This window comes from Sceloporus undulatus, chromosome 1, assembly GCF_019175285.1.
Source record: "Sceloporus undulatus isolate JIND9_A2432 ecotype Alabama chromosome 1, SceUnd_v1.1, whole genome shotgun sequence".
NCBI lineage: Eukaryota > Metazoa > Chordata > Lepidosauria > Squamata > Phrynosomatidae > Sceloporus > Sceloporus undulatus.
The window spans coordinates 357530794-357549334 of NC_056522.1; the positions used below are offsets into that span (position 1 = coordinate 357530794).

Sequence of the window (18541 nt, forward strand, 5' to 3'; positions counted from 1 at the left end):
TAATAATAATAATAATAATAATAATAATAATAATAATAATAATAATAATAGTCTTGTGACTTTTTGAAGACCAATACCGAAATCAGAATGAGATGATTTTTTGTATTGTTTTTAGAAAAGAGTTGGGCACATTTAGCCTGGAGAAGAGGAAAGGAAGATATGATGGTATGCTTCAAAATATTTGTAAGGATGCAGTGCATCAAGCAGAGCAGATTTATTGTTGCTCTAGAAAGCAAGAGTAGGATAAATGGGTGGATAAAATCATAGGGATGTAGATTTTCAGGTAAACAGTATGAGAAACACCCTGAGAGCATTTTGTTGGGGAATAGAACCCCTTGGGTGATGATGGGTTCTCCTCCACTGAAGGTGGTCAAGGACAAGTTGGTCAGCCATCTGTTAGGGATGGTGAAGTTGCGTGAACCATTGGTAGAGCCTGCACTGAATGATATGATCTCTGAGGTCCTTTACAGCTCTATTATTCTCAGATTCTAGGAGTAAAAACAATAGAAAAAAATTCATCTCAATCTTACTTCAGTATTGGTCTTCAAAAATGGGTTTGTGGAAGAGAGGTCAGTTTTCAGATCAGTGGCCTCCAATAATGAGAAAAAAAGATCGACCTTTGCTTGAAATGCATTTGGGATCATGAAATTGCACCTCATTGTCATTCCCGTAATTCATCATTGAGTGGTTTGATATTGCATGGAGGAATGTCTGAATATGAAGGCACTAATCAGTTGGTACAGGCATACTTCATTATTATACATACACCAATGCTGTACAATTAGAGCACTATTGTCTCTATAAGATGCTACTTCACTGAAATTTAACAGGCAGCACTTTCATACAGGAGGTCAATTTCAAGGTATTGTCTTAAAAATGCAACATTTTAGAAATGACATGTTTAATTTGCAGTAATAGTACATTTATCCAGTCACAATTAAGTCTGCCATCCCTAAAGCTACTTATTTAGAAGCATGTCCTGTCAGAGTTAATAAATCATACTTCTGAGTAAAGATTGTTAAAATCTTAAGGATCCTATACCATTTTTGCACATTGCACACTGATTTTGGAATTGTGAAGCATGAGAAATTTAATTTTACGATAGCAAATGTAACAGTTTCCAGCAAAAAAATATGATGTGCATTTGTATAAAAGCAGTTGCACATAAGAATGCTTTGACTCAAAAGATAGAATGACAATATAAACCACTGACAACTGTCATCCCAAAGAGCAACAATTAAGGATTTGGGCTGTAAAATAATGTATTTTATGATGCATTATTAGTAATCTGGCAGTCTTGTAAATCCTGTTCCTATCATTCTTTTTCAAGCAGATCTTTTTAAAAAAGAGACTCTGTTCCTCCATTGAAAAAAAAAATAGTTTCCTCTATTTGAAATATATTGCTTATGCATAAGTACGGTATAGATCGCCAAACCAAGAGAAAACTAACTCGGTTACTTAATACATGAAACTTCAGGTTCTTCCTGTATTATGTGAAATGGCTTGAAACAGGAGGCAGCTGCCAAGGAATATCACTGCTTCTTTGCTCAAGAGAGACAAGGAAAGGAAGAATGAAGGGGGGAGAATTCCCCCGATGGATACCACAATAGCATGTCTTTCATTATCGCCCTGTGTCAAGGCACTGTGTAATATTCATTGTGCATGCATAGTAAATTCCTATTTACCTGGCAGTTCCTTTGATAAGTCAGTCTTTTCTCCCTTTTTTTCACCCACACAGCATGGAACAGGGAAATCTTTTTTTTTCTTTTTTGCCTATAATTCTTATTAAGGTGATACCATTTCTGAATAAGAAAGCACACACATCCAAAGGAGGCATTCTCTAGGGTTTTTAAGGGCCATTGTTTTTATTGTTTCCCTTTTATTCCTCCCACCCTGCTGCGTTTTAATGCTATAGTGACTTCTCTGTGTATACAGCTCTCATATTGAAATGTCTGCTGCAGATATATGCAATATTAAAGAGTGCTTATGAATTTTTGACATCTAATTAGTCGCTACCCAGTTAACATGTCAAGACTCAGAGGGATTAGGGAGTCAGCCCTTTCTGAATAAGTTAAAGCTATGCCCTGTCCTTTTCATGTATTATTCTTTAATGTAGGTGGTGATTATTTTGCTGTGATTAATTGATGAAGCTCATTGGTCTGGCAAGTGTTACAGAATTCACCATTCCTCACTTTTATTTCTCTCTGTAGGGCTCTCCTCCTCATTTGAAAGAAATTGCTTCTATTCCGGTATGTGAAGCTTCTTTTTTTTTCGCTGATAGTGTTGCATTTTGCCTTTCCTTTCAAGATGTTATCAGCTTAATATTCTGCCTTTGAGGGCTGTTGAAGAAGTTAATTATTTTTAAAAAGAAAGGATAGTAAGAAAAATAAACCCAAAAGTGGATTTCGGAACACTGTGCTTTGTTTAATTTTCCCCCATCCTCTGCCCATTCTCCATAGTCATTGCTTATTTTGTTGCAAAATTATTATCTTTTTTCCTTTAATAAGTGAAAACATAGTTGTTCTTTAGCAATGCCACTCTATCCATTAATTCTGGATGATTTTAAGATGTTCAGAGTGAAAAAACAAAGCCTTCTGCCCAACACACATTTTTTTAAAAAAAAAAACCTTTATTTTACTAATATTTCTTTTTTCTTGAATTTTATCATATCTTGCATTCCCTCCTTGCATCTTTATGGAAAGCCAAATGTTAAAAACAACTTTTAGTTTTCAAAGATAGCACTTTTTTTAAAAAAAATAATAAATCCAAAAATTGCTTTGTAGTGTTTCTCTCTTTCCCATCACTGCCCTTTTTTAATCTGAACACCTGTAGAAATCAAAAAGATGCATGTTTCAAACAATGCAATTACTCATAGATTCAGCCGCATGTCTAACCTTATGTTGCATGCCAAAAGAATGTTCCATTGATTATACGCAGCTGTGACTGTCCCCCAAAAGAGGGGGGAGAGTCACAAAAGTCCAGTATATTTAGTAGATCTCTTTTCTAGATATCAGCTCTGCAGAGATTATATGAAGAATACAGAGAATCATTTGAGGGACATAAAATGGGTGTTCCATACAAAGCACAATGTACCGAGATATCCTATTGCTGGTAGATAAATCTGCGCTGTTAATGCATGTGACTATGTTACAAACAGGAATGGGAGATCCCCAATTCAATTTCCTCCATGTGGCATCCTCCATTCAGCAGTGGGGGCGAGGAAGGGAGTGTGTTTCTATTGGTAAGAGGAAAGAAGAAACTGAAGAATTTTCAGAGGATAGTGTGAGAGGCAAATACTTTATAACAAATCAATCTTTAGGCACTTTCATATCATGTGGGCACTATTTAGAACATCCTGCAATTTTCGCCATCTCTTCAGGGGAACAAAAATTAGAGCCAACCTTAGTCGCCTCCTGGTTCTGGAAGTAATTCTTGACTCAGGTGCATTATATATCCCCACCATTCACTTCTGTAAATCGGACAATCACATTTATGTTAGTGAAATGGTGCAAACTGCTGCTTGAGAAATATCCCTTCACCTGTATTCAGGGGCTGGAATTTTAATTATTGCACTATGTGCCATACAAGAGCTGGTTACAATTTGGCTTCTCTTTCATTGCAGATATTTTGTTATATAACAGTCTTTTTCTTCCCACCTGAAAATTGAAGGGCACACATATGGGGTGAAGGGATAAAATGACAGTAAACATCCAAGTGTCATCAGTTATATCCCACAGTGTTTCAGGGATAGGTGTGAGGGTATCAGTGCTGGAATGTGATTCCCAGAATATGGAGAGCTAATTTGTGATGGGAGGGTGGCAATTGGAAGCAAAGCCTTGTGGTCACCCGCCAAAAACAACCTTTAGGAAATAAATGGGCATGCATCGTGGCATAAAGAGGAAGGAAATGTGAGAAACTATGTAAGAAAACAAAATAGTATATGCAGCGAGGGGAAGGGGGGGTTAGCATGGGAGAGACAGGGACAGGGAATTAAAAGAAATATCAATCAGCAGAAGCATATTCTGCTTTCTGCCACACAGTAGATTTCTATCAGGAGAAAACATTGAACTTTGTAGTGTTAGCAGCAGCTGAAATTTAGAATTATTGTTTCCTCGTAACAGAAGACTCATTTTCCACGGCCGCATTTGCAGCATAATAAGCTTTTTGTTATTTTTTCAATTAGAGTCAATTGACCTAACAAAATGGTTGGCAATTAAGTGATTTTTGTAATGGTCCGGGGGTAATTTAGTCGAGCTTGTCAGCTGTGTTTCATGAAGCCGAGATGTCTTTTTTCCCCATTGCCTCTCTCTCTCTCTCTCTCTCTCTCTCTCTCTCTCTCTGCCTATGCTTTCCCATCCTTCTCTCTCTCTCTCCATTGCATAATGGCTCATAATTTCAAAATCTTTTCCTTCTGTTTCCCTCACAATAATTTGCAATTACAGGAAGTTGTTGGTGGTGATTTTTTCCCTCCTCTACCTTGCCTTTTGAGCCAGTAATTTTAAATAAAATGTACATACTTGTAAAATGAGGAGAGGGGTGCAAAAGCAAGGGGCTATTAAAGAACCTACTTTTTTGTGTGTAAACTCAATTATTTTATGAATAGTGACACCCGTTTCTGCTGAGCTGAGTTCCTAAAGGGTGGGTCTATTATTATTTTCAGGCCAAATGTTTTGGATTTGTCAGAGCACTTTCCTCAAAATCAAACCAGCATTCATTCAGGAAAACAAAATGGTTACAAAGGAAAATGAGAGGCATACTAAACTAAGATATTTTCCAAAAAATAAAACACAGAAATCAATGAGTGGTATCAGTTGGGTTTTAGCTCTCCCTGTTCATGATCTATAAAGGTATCTCTTGCTTGCTTAACTGGTTCATTATGTTATAAACAGATGAGCATATTCTATTAAAATCATGCATTTCAATCTGACTTTGCTTACTATTTTTTATTTTAATTAATCTTGTCTGCAACATGACACAATGCAAAAATGACTAAACCATTCTTAAGTGGTATTAAAAACTACACTAATCAATCCAGTAGGGGACGCTGTTTCAGAATATAGTGTAGCCAGAAGTGCAACCAGATGTTTACTGGGGCTGGCTAAAGGGAACACACAACTCCCTTGTTGCAACAAGTCCACTGGTTGCCAGTCACAATTCAAACTGCTGGTTATAAAGCTTTAGATGGCTAAAGTCCAGGTTATTCAGAGAATTTATGAAGGGAATTTTCCTTCATCGGTATCTCTAGGAGAAATTAAGAAACCAGCCCTAGTGATTCAAGAATGCAATTTTATTTAGGGAAAGAAATGCATTTCTGTATCCCATCCTGACAGACCAGGTTCTGAAAAAAATGGGAGCCCTGAGCCACAAGCTCGTACGTTCGAATATAGTTTGTCAACGTTGCCAAGTCAGAACTGCAAAGAGCATGAGCTGGGAAAATTCCATCAAGCTATCAAATTTGATTGATGGTTTGACTATCAGTTGGTCATGTGCAGGCTTCTTTACGGTAAACAGGGGATGATATCTACCATATCACCTTCACAATATCAACTTGTTCTTCCAGTAGGACAACCAAAGCAATACCAAAACATTTTGCTAGGTTAGCCCATGTGAAACCATGACAGTTTCTCCATCACCATATTCTCTCTTATGAATCTACATGTTTTCCAACTCTCTGGGGAGGTCCTTCTCTCTGTACCACCATCACCCTATATCTGGTGGGTGTATATGAGAGGGCATTCTCAATGGCTGGTCCCAAGCTCAGGAATTGCCTTCCAAGAGAGACATGGCATCCTCCCTGATAGTTCTTCAATAAAGTGAAGACCTTTGGGACTGATTGATTAGAAGGAATGGACCTTGCATAATATGCTAGATTTTCTATTTTTGAGTTGCTGGCGTTTTTTGGGGGGGGGAGGGTATGGCTTATGTTTTTAACAGGCTTTAATTCTTTCATAGTTTAATTACATTTTTCACTTTGTATATTGTATATTTGGGGGAAAAGATGAGATATAAAATAAATATAATGACAACAACAACAACAAGCCACCCTCAGATGTATCCTTTCTTGTTTGTCTCACCTCCACAATAAAGAGGTTCAATTTTGTCTTCTGAAGTGTCGGAAGAAATTATTTTTGCACACTTAGCACTGCTTAACTAAAACCTTATAGTAAGGGCTAATTCCATCTTTCAGCCAGAGCAATATGACAATGAATATGGTGGTCCCTAGACAAGTGAATCACTCGAGGGATTTTGAAGAAGGAGAGTTTTGATAAAACAAGGAATTTGGTTAGGTCTTCTATCTGATGTCTGAGCAGGAACATGGGGCTCAAACTTAGGCCTTGTGGTTCTGTTCACCTGTGGAAGCAGAGCCCACATAGTATGGCTATTGCACATGGTTTCATGTCCTCAGCCACCATGGCATACTTTTGATGTTAAGGAAAAAGCAACATGGGATATACAGTGAAAGAAATAAAACTTGTATGTGAGAGTCAGGATGACTCAGCAGAAACAATTAGGAGCCACACAGGTGTAAAAGGTAATGCAATTAGCAAGTCCTAAATGCCAAGGACAGAAATGCAAAGTGGATAATTGAACACACCTGAGAATTGTTAAAGTGGACAAGGTGAAATGATGAAATCATTAATCGTGGGATGAACCAAGAGAACCAATGAAATGGTTGTACACGCCCACTGGGTGGAAACTGATAAGAGTGGGTGGTATTTTCCAATGACTATAATAATGGCTATGAATCCCAATGTATTTTGTGGGTAGTAGTAGTGGAGGAGTATTGGAGTAGTGTGGAGTTTTGTTGGATAGTTGTGGATTTGTATATAGTAGAATAAAGTAGATCTTTTATATAAGACTACTGAGTTGTCTGGTGTCTTGAGTGAAGATACAAGAGCCAGCTGGATCCTGAAGAAGTGTGAAGACTTCTGTGGAAGCAAGAGTGAGAAGGCTTGGAGAGTTTGTCAGGGTCTTCAGCCTATTCTCTGTAACTCTGCTGCTTTAGAGCAAAACTTTAACCACTGGCCAAAACTGGTCAGTGCCGGTGCGTAACAAGGTGGTGAGTTCGAGCCAGAGGCGAAGAGCTACAACTCCCATCATCCCTGACATTTGATACATGATATTAGTCTAAAAAATAATCAACCCAGGTCAAAGTCCACTACAGAAGGCAGGAAATAACCAATAGTTGGTTTGGGAAACTCAAGAGATTAAAGCATACCATAAAGTACACAACCCTAATCTGTGGGGGTTCAGTTCTGGGCTCCTCCATGATTGCCAAAAAAACATAGATGGTCATGCCCCATATTATTAAATGGTAGCAACACACATGCAGATGTATCAACACTATTACATAAAATGAGTTGTGATAATCCACAGTTGGTCAAATCTGTTGTTTCTCAGTGCACCTATATAGAGGGTCCACTGTACAGATTAAGGCTCTAATATGCATTATACAGTGAGTAAATAACCTGCCCATGGCATACAATCAATGGCGGGTTACAGACTGCCCGTTTGGGGCGGGCTGCACCCGCCCCTTTCCCCGGTGTATCGGGGCCTCAGTTGCTAGACCGGCAGCCGCTGAGGCCCCGATCTGCCGCTTTCCGGGCTGCGGGGAAGCGGCAAAAGGTCGCTTCCCCGCAGCCTGAAAAGGGGTGTCCTTGGGGCTTCAAGCCCCGTGTGAAGGCTGCGCCCAGCGGACTAAACCAGGAAGGAGCTCCGAAATGGAGCTCCTTCATGCTCCGTGATAAGGGCGTACTAAGCGCCCTGGCGCAGAGCGAGGACGTCACATCCGCGCTGCCCTGTGTGGAACGGCTGCTGCCATTTTGTGCACAGCGAGTGCACACTAGGGTTAGGGGAGGCGGAAGCACCACCCCTTCCTAACCCTAGTATGCACTCGTCGTGTACTTTAAGGCCCGTCTGTAACGGGCCAATGAAATAATAGCATAATGCATAACAATACGGGAAAGGGTTCAGTTAATGAAACACAAAGGAAACAATCACACAGCATTTTTGCTTATTTATTTTATTTATTGACTGTTAGCTACCAACATATTTTATTGATTAGTTATTGATTAGTCAGCTGACTGTATCAATAAAAGACAAAGTACAAAATACATAATACAAAATCTGAATGTTAGAATGGCCAAATACATACAAGGATAAAAAATTGATCATGCCTACAAACTCATATAAAATTAACTAGAAAATTTAAAAAATACAAGTAAAAGTTAAATAAAAACAAATTATGTAAAACAAACTACTATTGACTGTTAGCACTGTGTCTGTTCCAGTTCTATTACTCCTTCTTTTTATCTTCTTACATGTTTCAGTGATATAGAAACGGAATTTGTCTATATCCCATATTTCACCACTTAATGATGTAGTTCTTCACTTGTCTCATTCTCATGCATAAGAATAAGAAACTGCATTTCCACCACCCGCCCACCCATGAGATTGTGAGATTGCCAAGCTGGCATTGCCAAGACTTCTCATATTTGCTAGAACAACTTTTCACAAAACTACAATTGCCTCTGCCTTGTTGTATGGACATTTACCAGTTAGAAACACTGATGAGTCCTTTGCATCTTTATGAACAATCAGACATTCTTTCTGTGCTCACCCTGTGTGTGTGTGTATTCATGTGTTCACACCTGCTTTGCTTCACAGAGGGAAAAGACACTAGTTCTGCACAAACTATGGAAACCTTGCAAACTATGATAAAATGTTCCATGCTCCTTTCTTGTGCTGTAAGCGAGGCTGGCAATGTCTCAAAGTCTCTCATTAAGAATGTGAAATGTTGTTAATATTCTTCATGGTTCCAATGGAAATGAATGTGTATGTGGAAGAGAAAAGGGTAACTTCAGCCTGTTTGGGGGTGGAGGAAGGAGGAAATGTACACACACACACACCTGGCATGTAGCCTCCAAATTTTCACCACATCCCCCAAAATAAAGCCCTTAAGATAAAAAGGTTTTACACCCCAGCCCATTATCCTATGAGATGTTTTAGGAGAGACAGTGGGTTCATCTACAGTGTAGAAATAATGCAGTTTGATACTACAGTAAGCACTGAAGCTTCATTCTGTGGAATCCTGGGATCTGTAGTTTTATATACTCTGCTAAAGAGTGCTGGTGCCTCACAAAATTACAAATCCTATGAATCCATAGGATGGAACTACACCACTTAAAGTGGTGTCAAACTGCATTATTTCTACAGTGTAGATGCACCCAGTGATTAACCCAAGAGTACACAGTATAAAGATATTGTATTCCCTGTTACCATGTACAGCTGTGAGAGCTGGACAGTGAAGAAAGCAGATAGGAAGAAAAGTAATCCATTTAAAATGTTTGCTGGAGAAGAGTGCTGAGGATACTGTGGGCAGCTAAAAAGATAAACAAATGGGTCCTAGAACAGATCAAGTCAGAACTCTCCCCGAAAGCCACGATAGCTAAATCGAGTCATACCCAGCATACCCAAAACCTCAGGGCAAAGGTTAGTCAGATAACACACAAGATTTAGCCACATAATGAGACGACATGACTGATTAGAAAGGGCAGTGATGCTGGGGAAGGTGGAGGGAAGTAGAAAGAGAGGAAAACCACATGCCTCATGGACTGACTCAGTCAGGGAGACCATGGGTCTGAGCCTGCATGACCTGAGCAGGCTCAGTAGAGGATAAGGGGGCCTGGGGACACAGGGTCACCATGAGTCAAGATCGACTTGAAAGGAGTTAACAAACAAACACCATGTGAGCCCAAAAACCCATGGCCTTATTCTCATGTTTAAGTAAGCATTCCTAACTCTCTGCCTGTTTTTATTTTTTGGAGAATGGGGGAAAGCAGCCATGGGCCACCAATCCAGAATGTTTTCTTCATCTAGATCAGGACCAGCACCAGTTTGCTGTTTAAAATTGTTCTTATTGCAAAAAATGCTTGTGAAAGACGACAACAAACTAGGGAGTGGTTTTCAGTACAAGGGTGGGAAGGAACCCAAACTAACATTGCTTGAGTATCCTTACTCCATATTAAAAGTGGACACATTAAGCATGTTTAGGTAATAATTTTATTAAAGACATGTACTTTAATCTGTCCCCCCCCCCAATGGTGAGTATGTACGTATGAACCTGAATAAATCCTTTGTTCTTGTCCTTCAATCTTGGATGAAAGATTCTCTCACCATTTTTTGTCCACACCACAATAAAAGTCTGAATTTACTAACATTCACAGAATTTGAAGATAGGTGAAAGCAAAACTGGCAGGTTTGTGCATACCTCTAAGAGTAAGTGAAAAATTTATTCCAATTTGGTTTTGATCAGGGCTTGCCAAATCTAGAAAGTCATGGAAAAAATAAAGCTACTGCCATCCCTAATTGTGACATGCTAAGCATTGAAGCACGGTCAGTTAAAATAATCATCCATACAAAATCCTCCAAAATTTCAATTAAACTAACATTCAAAGTGAATGTGGAAGCACCCCACAGATCTGAGCCAGGCCAAGACATTTTGCAATCTCAGGCAGCCCTGAGTATTCATAGCTAGCCAAGTCACTTTGGTTCAAGAAGCAGAAAAATCCCCAAAAAGTAACTCTCAACAAACCTGGAAGTAAAGAGACAATATATTCTGAGGGTGTCCTGAAGTGAAACATCTGAAAAAATAATACAGATTCCCGCATCCCTTAAAGATGTATCTAATGTATATGTTAGAAATCCACTCATTTCCTTTATGATTGCCAGTGTTCTTTTTCTGTGGCTTGGGGAGGAAGAAAAACACATATTTCCTCTGCATCAAGTTCGACTTTGGCCTGTGTCTCCAGAGTCTTGATTAATCCACTGCACCTAACCTCCCTCCCCCCGACTCCATGGACTATAAAAGGAAAAGTTATGGTTCTGAATGAGCATCATGCGGGAGGGGAAAAAAGGAAGCAAAAGCATAAAGTATTAAACTTTCATCTGGCACCATAGGAGAGATGTAGTTATTAAATTTCAGCTGCTTATCGAACTGATATGAAAGTCATTTTGCATGATTGCTTTGCATCCTCAAATCTTCTGCTTTTATTTGCTGTGCATCTCTCCGCTTTCTTATTAGAGAAATACTCAAAGGATAAAAAAGCTGATAATATTATTCAGTTTTGACAATTAGGTGGAAAAAACATTTTAAGAAGTGCTTTTTTATTGCAGCTAGTAATAATATTGGTGGTCCTCCTGGTAGCAGTCTCTGCTGATGTTACCCAGGAGTGATGCTAGTTTTTACCCTGGAACTGCTAAAGCCCTAATGGGAAGACTGGGGAAACTGTTAAGATGCTTGGCCGGGGATGTCATTCTCAATATCGTAAATGCCATATGCAACCTTAGTTTACACAGCGTGTAGAATTGTCCATATTGTGGGGTGATCTGACCAGTAGTGAGTCTCTCCAATCTCTCTGTTCTCCTGCTTGCTTATGCTCACACATTGATCAGAATGACAAGCATTTTGCTATTAATCAGATACAAAAGACAATTTTGGTATGTGTGGTATGGTCAGGCTTGACATGGGGGGGGGCGGGTTGCTTCATCTGCCTCCTAGAGAATGCAAGTAACTGTCCTATTTTAGTCACTCCATTTCTCTAGCAACAGGTTCTTTAGGAATTAGTGAAGTTCCAGCAGAAGCTTCCTTGCACCTTCCAAACTGGTCTCCTCAGCTGCATCCACACTGTAGAAATAATCTAGTTTGACACTGATTTAATGGTCATGGCTCAGTGCTATGGAATTTTGGGAACTGTAGTATTGTGAGACATTATTTCTGCAGTGCGAATGCAGCCATCACTTTAGCATTTTCATTTTATTCTGTACCATAGAAGTCAATAATGCCCATTTGGGGATGTGTGAATCAGTGTATTTCAGAAAATTTCTAAAGGAGGAATGTAGCTGTCTTAGTCTGTCACAGCAAAAACAACAAAGACTTTTGTGGCACTTTAAAGACTAACACATTTTATTTGGTATAAGGTTTTCTGGACTCCACTCAACTTCATACATCTGATGTTCTTGAAAGGTTATACCCTGTACTACGCAAAACTCAGCAAATCTTTTAGTCTTTCAGATTAAAACTTGTTAGTCATGTGTTAAATAAAGCTTGTTAGCCTTTAGTCCCACAAAACTGCTTGTAGTTTATTTTGGGTTCATGACACTTTCACTTGTACCCCATTTTTCACAGCAGTCTACTTTGTATGTTTTCTTTTTAAAAGAAAAAAGAAAATTCACATTTATTTTCATACACAGTTTCTCTTGAAATGCATAATTTCCACACAGCATTCCCCAATATACACATTTGTATAGACATATTTTGACATGAAGTCTGAATTGCAAAATTCAGAGCTGTGTTCTGGTCTACATATTAGTTGGGTGTGAATTAGGTCGATTGGCTTGAACATGTTGACCAGACAATATTTGCCCTATCTGTATTCTGTATGCTGTATACTAAGGGCAAAATTAAACTTGTGATCTAAAACTGGCATTGATTTAAAATGCTGGTGGATCATAATCCTTCCCAGTGTCACCATTAATAGTAAAGTGAATCCTGTCTCAGTATAGGGAGGGTGTAATCCTTCCCACTATCTCTCTCAAGTCACACTCTCTCAGCCTCAGAAGAAGCCAATTTTGCCAGGAAAACTCCATGATAGGTTCATCACCAAAGTCAAAAATGACTAGAAGGCACACAACAACAACATACCGACTATATAATAATTGTGTTTGCGTTGTAACCACGACTTAAAGCTACAACAAAAACAATTTCCCCATGCAAATATCAGCATGAAGGAGAGATCCTTGTCTGCATGGGCCAGAATACTCTGGGGACAGCCTGGAATATTGTCATACCAGAACTACCCTGATGTCCTCCCATTACCTAGCACTCCCATTGTAATACCAGATCTCTATTTGCACAAGAGTCCCGCTGTGCCGCCTCACATGGCCACTGAACATTTGGGCCTGGTCTCTATACTATAGACACCTCTGGTTCTGTGTCCAAGCCACCTCTGGGCACCTGCGTCATGGCAGAAACAGTCCCATGCTGCAGTGTTGGTCACACACACCACACATTCATTGAAACAAGAGATGACCAAAGAACTGCTGAAATCATTCCTAGGTGCCCTTACAGTGGAGAAAGTGCATGTGTTTCAGAAAAAAACCATGAGCTGCAGATCAAAGCTCCTACCTCATCCTGAATGAAACAATACAGTCATAAATTCTAGGTGACTCTAGAACAGTCCTTTACACTCTTTCCCCAGTTACTGTCATTCATTGACATGGAAGAAAAAAAGAACACAACACAGCCAGTCTTAATGATGGACTTTATTTCTAGTCATTTAAAAAGAGAGAGAGAGAGATGAAGTGCCATTTAAAGAAGTTGATCATATGCTTTTTGGCATTTGCTTGGCAAAGTATGACTACCTCAGTGCAAGGTACCAAAAGTACTTAAGCAATAGAATATATATTGTATGACTAAATCTTTCACCAATCCCAAATGCATCAGTTTACAACAGCCCTTGCACTTTATTGTATCACTTTATGAACTAGCACACACACACACACACACACACACACACACACAGAGTCACAGACACACTCCATATTTTCAAATGCATTCCTGAGAGCAAAATTAGTAAATGCTGTTTACCTGTACTTTTCTCAAGGAGAAAGGAATGTGAGCCAGACTTCAGGTCTTGTTTTCAATTACATGAATGTAAGACAGGACCAGGGAGTTCTCCAGTGTTTAGAGCCACAATGGGCTGCCCTCAAGGTAAAGGAGCCACACAATCACTGAAACTGGAGTACTATTGTGGATGTTCCTGCAACCAACATTGCTGCTGCAGGAAAATACCATGCAGTGCTCTATGGTGCCCCGTTACACCATAAAGCCCTGTAGACTGAAAGGGCAAGACATCCAAATCTTTCTAGAAGGGAAGGCTGAAAAAGCTGCTGCTTCTTAATTATCTTTTCTGTTCTTTTTTTTTAAAATAGACATTGCCAAATTAAGATAATATGTTTCTATTCTTGGCAGAAGAAGGCTACAATGGTGGAGAATGTGTGGTCTGCAAGCCATTGATGGTACATCTGTAATCGAAAGAGTCAACTGGTTTGCCTGGAAACCTATGCATGAAGGTCAGGGCCTGCATCAGCACCTGGAATTTTTATGTATGGAAAACAATTTATTATTCATCCACTCATCACCATCACATATCCCACATTTTGGGGATCTCCTGAGTCCCCCCTGCAAGCCAAAGTGTCTCTTGTCTCCCACAAATACAGTATGAGGCCTGTGCTATGTTTTGTGCACAAGAAAAGATGCAGGCATCTAATCCATGCAATCCGCTAAATGCATACTGTTGGATAACACACAGAGATGAGCTTTGATCAGTGGAAGAAACATGTACAAAATGCATTGTGGAAAACGTGTACCAATTTCTAGAAGGCAAGGGAAACAGCAGTTTCTTCAAAGTGAAGGGATTAGAATTTGCAAATGAAAAATTAATTGGAGACAGTGAACAGTTAATTTAAATGGGCAATGAAACCAAGACAGAGAGACTGTCACATTCCAAGTTACTTGGGGCAGGTGTCTTAGTGCAAGTCACTCACTTGTGCAAGTCACTCACTCTAAGGTCAGAAAGGTCTGTAGGTACTGTATTGTTTTTACTGTGTATTGTTTAACTTTTTTTAAAAAAATACAGTGTATGTTTTGATGTGATTAACAGTGTAATGCAGTCTTAATGTGTACTCTTTGTACGTTTTAATTGTTATCTTGTTAACATTTATACTGCCTTGAGTCCCAGACTTGAGAAAAAGTGGGAGAGAAATAAAGATAATAACAATAACAATAATATTTGTCAAAATTCAAAGAGAACAAAAACTGACTGATTTATTAATTTCCAGGGCAGGAAGAAGCAATCGCAGAGTCCATGCACTGAATACAGCATGTCTCAGCTTCACTTTCTTATCTCTTTTGAAAAAGATCAGGTGAATTTCATATGAAATGAAGAGCTGGAAAGCCTCTGCCAATCAGAAGAAAGAATGCTTGGCCAGATGGTGAAAACCGCTGACTTGCATCTTTAACATCCTATCCATTTTCTAAAGAGCAAGTCATAGCTGATCTGGTGCAATTCTAACCGCAATATAGGCATGATCAGTGGTAGTTCAAGCATCAAAGCAGTGGTAAACTGTTACTATGATTGCCTATGAATACAATACTTCTTTCTAGTGTATAATGCTCAGGTCAAGCCTTTTATTTCAACCCCTGTATTAATATCAGTTTCAAGATAATCATTATTATCTCCGGGAGAATATAATGGTTTCTCTGTAGCATATGCACTTTATGTTTGTGGTAAATTTTGTGATTCAAAATTATAGGCCTGTAGAATAGTTTATTATTATAACCATTGAGTGGTGAAAAACTGTCAACTATTGTAATGTGTCAGTGTTATGGGTTTGTGGTTTGATTTTACTTAGTGTGTGTGTGTGTGTGTGTGTGTGTGTGTGTGTGTGTGAAGCAACATGCAACCTGATATTTTGTTGGGCTAAAAAAAATTTAACCCATTATTTCCCCCCAAAGAATTTGGGAAGGTAATTTAAATACAGTAATAAATCACATTATTCAACTCTGGAAATTCATACCAGGGTACAGAAAGATCTGGAACAGCTGTCTGGCTGGTTAGGATCAAGGGTCCATCTTGTACAACTTTCTTTATGTTATATGGCCAGATGTGCAGGGCTCTATGCAAGGCTTACAGCCAAGGACCAGTCAAAACCTGAAGCTCAGCTAGGCTGGGTGGATAAGCAATCTAGAAGCAGAGTCAGAAAATAGGGCCAAGGTCAAAACAGAGTACTAACAAAGAACAAAACAAACAAAATGAGAAGGAGCCAAAGCCAACTAACAGTCTGGGTGCTGGTCTGTTTCAAACAACCAAAAAGCAGGAAAATTCCAGGAGGCAAAGTCAGATCCAGTCCAAGTTTAATCACCAGCATATCAGTCATAATGTTGCCACTTCAAGATTGTTCCAGACCTAGAGATGGCCCTTGGTGGTGTCATTAGGCATTAGGCATCAACTAATGAGTTGCTCACAGGTTGTCATTCAAACACAAAGGCACAGGGAGGGAATGTATGTTGCTCTTTGAAAAGGAAGACAGAAATCTCAGCTGAAGGAACTTTTCCTAGATCAAGGTAAAATAAAAGAATTATTCCTTCTCACAGGAGACAGGATAAGGAATATTTCATCTAGCCTACTTGCTTAGAAGGTGGGTGCAGAGCACAGAGCAAGCCCTGGTGCTACAATGACTGTGAGGGAAGAAGAAAGCTAAGGCGATTATTGCACAGAAAATCAAGCATGGGTTACCATCTCCACTGGATCTTATCACACTGCCCTTGCCCAGTGCCTGGACAGTAGGCAGCCTGTAGGCAACTCAGGCTTCTCCAGCAGCTTTTAAGAACAGGAAAATCCCAGGAAGATTTCCACATAGCTCTTAACTCTTGCCCAGAGTTTAGTCCAACAAAACTGGAGAATTAGTACCCTTGTCTCCTGCCTGGAGATAACTCATGAAAACTGAAGACTGTGGATGAGGCCCTAAGATACTAAAAGCCTAATCAGTCACAACAAAGTTTGTGCATTACAAGAAAGAGATTCTTTCCAACTGCCTTGTGGCATTGAGAATGAGGCTCATCTTACTAAGCTACTGGGGCCGCACTCAAAGCTCAGCTGCACGTAGCCTGGGCCCAGTACAGACCACCAGTTTGCAGCGGCCTGAGGCCAATTCTAGGGTTCTGGAGCGCACAGCATCAACATGCTTTGGAATCCTAGAATGTATGTGTGGCACCATCTTTACGTGGCACTGTCCATACAGTGCACACATACATGACGCAAGCGTGGTGCAGCATCTGGACCTTCGGGTGCTGCACTTCCATTATGGATGTGTCACAGTGCACCAAAAGTGCACTGATGATGTACTCTGCACGTGCCAAAAAGCACCTGGTTTTTCTGGGTTCTTTTTGATCCAGAGAGATGTCGTCTGATTTGGCTGCTGTGGTCTCCCTCCAGAGGGAAACTGGACACCTCCAGCCTGCCCCTGTGGGGTGGTCTGGAGAGACCCCTGAATTTCCTTACTCCAAGGAAGTTCTTCCTCTTGAGAAGTCCTTTCTTGCATTCAAAATCTTTGCTTGGACACCTCAGATCAAGCCAGGTCTTCTTCTTCTTCTTCTTCTTCTTCTTCTTCTTCTTCTTGTTATTATTATTATTATTATTATTATTATTAACCTTTATTTATAAAGCACTGTAAATTTACACAGCGCTGTACATACAATCTTTTTAATTGGACAGTTCCCTGCCCTCAGGCTTACAATCTAAAAAGACACGACACAGAAGGAGAAGGGAGTGGTGGTGGGGAAGGGGCCTGTCTAGTAAGATAATACATATAAAATACATAGCAATACAGGAAATGATTGAATAAAACAGACAACAAAAGAACATCAAATAGCAAGTGAGAATTATGCAATGCCTGGGAACGCTTCTCTGAACAGGATGGTCTTCAGCTCTGTTTTGAAGCTGGTTAAGGAAGTGATGGCTCTTGTTCGCGGGGGATGAAGGTTACAGGAGTGAGGGGCAGCAAGTGAAAAGGGGCGAATCCGAGATGGGGCAGGGGAAATCCTGGGCTGGGACAGCAGACCTTGACTACTAGAACGGAGGGCCCTGGTGGGAAGGTGAGGGGAAATAAGGTCTGATAAGTAAGGAGAGGCCAGCTCATGGAGGGCTTTAAACGTCAACAGCAGGAGCTTGTACTGAATGCGGAAAGGGAGAGGGAGCCAGTGAAGGGATGCCAACACAGGAGAGATGTGGTCAGAGCGGTGGGCGGAAATGATAATGCGTGCAGCTGAATGCTGGACAGGTCTTCAGTCTGTGTCATTCTCACAGACTCTAGAATGGCATAAGTTTTAAGTAGCCCTGAGGTTTTGGGCCTATGGGGGCAGTTATCCCTGTGAAGAACTGTTACTGAGGGCTATAATCCCTTCTTGATATAGAAATCCTCTGTTAGGACCATGATAAGTTCTGTAGCTCTGATTAGATAATTTCATGGTGATTAGGGTCATTAGTGGCTACTAATCAAGATGGCTATTTACCACATGAAAAACAACATACATTTGTATATCAGTTGCTGAAAAATATGAGACTTTAGGTGCAGTTGCATTCATGTGTTGTTCATGAGCTTCCAAAAAGGACCTGAATGGCCACCAGTGTATAAAGAGAAAGCTGAGCTAGGTCTTGTCTATGCAGGCCAAAAAGCCCATTTCCCACTCATTTGGGCAGTGTCCTGTTTGAATGATGAGCAGCTCAAAACCTGGTTCTAATGTGAACACTTTGGATGACGCACAGCATATTCAGCACCTACACAGAGATATATACTATTAAAACAAATTTTAAAAACTTCTTACTCCAGATCTTCCAAGATCCAGAGCCCTCTATTCTTGTGCAAGGATGACTGCCCACCTAGAGCATCTGCCACTGTCACCAGTCACATACTCCGAGGC

At 40.0% G+C, this 18541-nt stretch overlaps 1 long non-coding RNA gene across 1 annotated transcript in view; it reads left to right on the top strand.

The window, feature by feature from the left end:
* LOC121922675 overlaps positions 1-15869 on the top strand; it is a 32812-nt gene extending 16943 nt beyond the window's left edge. The window contains exons 2-3 of the long non-coding RNA XR_006102213.1: positions 2211-2249; positions 14033-15869. This is a non-coding gene — a long non-coding RNA (uncharacterized LOC121922675). The remainder of the gene's footprint in view (positions 1-2210; positions 2250-14032) is intronic.
* Positions 15870-18541: the final 2672 nt, after the last annotated feature.